Here is a 2,575-nt window from a genome sequence, read left to right as displayed (position 1 = left end):
ACTTTAGGATTTATTTTTCGATTCGTTTTTTTTCGTATTCGCATATCTGTATTAGAAGTTCATTTATTTCATATTTAACAATCGGAATCGAAGCGGCAATAGTCAGACGTTTTTCAATTTTAAAGGGCAGATAAATTTTAAAACCAACTTGAGGAAGCGACACTGAGAGCATTTAGTCTTGTAAATTATTTTTTTCTTTTATGCGCCGGAACATCTCATTGTTTCTGAAATTTCTTCCCACTTTCACTATTTTCCATCGCAAATAACCACTTTCTTCAATCACTTACAACTTGCAATGTTTACCATTCAATTCTCGCAAATATTGCATTGGTATTTCAAAGTTGTTTTTTTTTTTTTTTTGCTTTACTCATCTTGATTTGCAATTTCTTCATTTCCTCCATTTTAACAACTCTTCTGCCTTAATTGCTTACATTGTTTCGCTTGCAACAAGTTGTGAAATTGTCATTTCACCAGCACCATAACAGAGTCTATAACACTTGCCTCCTGCAATGATGTTGCATTTGTTGCACCATACATCATCTTTCTGTCATATTTGTCGCAATCGCTGCACACTTAGTTATGTACATACAGAACAATCCATTCGCATAACTGAGCACAGCACACCCAACTAGAAGTATGGTACCTCACCTTTACCTACCTTGTTAGTTGGCCATTTCAATTGTTCGACGTGTAATTGACTTTCGGCTTTTAATGTTTTTCCAACAATTCTTGTTCTTTGCTTTTCTAGCCAGCATCACTGTTTACCGCTATACCTTTTTTGCACAGAAAGTCTCAGAGTCACTTGATTGTTTTCTGTGTTTTTTTTTTGTTGCAATGTTTTGTCATCGTTGACATTTCAAATATGTTGCACTCACATGCCTGCGCTGTAGTCATTGCTACTTATGCTTGTTCTATGTTGCTTGTGTTGTTGGTATGTTATGTGGCATGAAAATCTCTCACCACTGTTCAGAATATTTAGAATGTGTTACTGCAATGGGCAAAGTGTACTTTGTCGGCAATACATTCTGGATTTATTTTCCTTGTTGGTTTTTGTTCTGACAGATATTGCATTTAACTAGTTGCAATCAAGTTTTTAATTGTGATTGACTTACCGAGACTTTTACCGTTTGCATAGAAAATTGAATAAAGCAATTTGGTGACTGCAGCTGTAATGGAATTGAAATGGAATTGATCAAGGAGCTTTTGCAATACATGCTTAGAACTAAGATAATGATTTTTCAATATTTACACCGAACCTGTTATACTTTCGACAGTCCAGTGGAAATGATTTACGAAAAATGTTTTACACGAGAAGGTTTAGAAATGGCCAGTAAATTTGCTTCATTTTAGCCGAAATAAGCCAAAGAATTTACCGCTTCTTCTCGAAACTACATCTTATTTTCGCAGCAGATCGAGCGGTATATCAAAACTCTTTGGATCATAACTTGCTTCATAGCAAGTTACTCTTAATCCACATTGCTTGGTGAGAATTCCTGGTTGAGTTTTTGGGTTTTTCGTTTGGGAGTGTGATGAGAAGTTTACACCTCTCCAAATTATGCTTTCCTGGTACAACTATAGTCTACTAGGGCACTATTTTTCGATGTAGCTTCCCACAACTATCGTGGGAGAGTGGGGCAGTGGCTCTGTTCGTCATAGGTCGAGTAAATATACTAGGTGAGGGTCCGCTCTGCCACCCTTTTTCTAGACTGACGACCTCATGGTCGAATTTGCTATAAAAGCCACTTCTAGTTAAGAAACTAGATCGTGTGGAATAAGCGGGGTGTGCCGAACAACTTCGACTCCGCTCAGCCATCAGGCTAAGAAGCGCTGGTTTCTCCTTCAACCGGTTTATGAGAACCCGGGATCTGTGGATACTTCCACTTCATACCTGAAGGAAAGGATCGGTGCGTATTGAAGCTGGCTCTATCGGATATACTTCTCTATATACATCATACTAAGGTAAATGGAAGTTAATCGAAAAAATCGGAGGAACCTACAGCCGACTACGGTCGATAAACGAAGATTATGTAGCTTAATAAGGGTAATTTCTTGGTTCTGACAGGAGTCCTGAGTGGAGTAGAAATCCGCGGGCTGAGCAAGTTTCTACCAACCTGCGTCAGTCGAGGCAGAGCGTAACAGAGGAACATCGACGTTCATGGTGGAAGAGCACCAACGCCGGCACGCCAACGTCAGCCGCAGAGGCACGTCAACACCAATCATCTCGTTAAATGAATTTCCTTAGATTTAAGAGCAAACATATGGGCATGACGAGTATACCCCAGCATTTGAGTAGAAGCACCGGTGTCACAAAAACGATTCGTCCCAATTGGCGCCCGAGAAGGGACCCTGAAAATCATGTAACACATCAAAGGGAAATTTTGAGTTTGTTAAGCAGGCATGGTGATACGAGACTTGATGCGAGGTACCGGGTACAGCAGCGAGCAGCTATTGAAAAGAATCTTTTGGAACAGTAACCGCTATTATTTATTATACATTCGACGACGAGACTTGAATACCCTGACTGAAGAATTTGAGGGCATTCATGAAAGCCATCGTCGAACGCTGGAAATGCCAC

The sequence above is a fragment of the Rhagoletis pomonella genome, unplaced genomic scaffold, assembly GCF_013731165.1.
Source record: "Rhagoletis pomonella isolate Grant_MI unplaced genomic scaffold, Rhpom_1.0 Rhpom_scaffold_00008, whole genome shotgun sequence".
NCBI lineage: Eukaryota > Metazoa > Arthropoda > Insecta > Diptera > Tephritidae > Rhagoletis > Rhagoletis pomonella.
The sequence above is the reverse complement of the archived record's forward strand: the minus strand, read 5'-3'. Positions refer to the sequence as shown.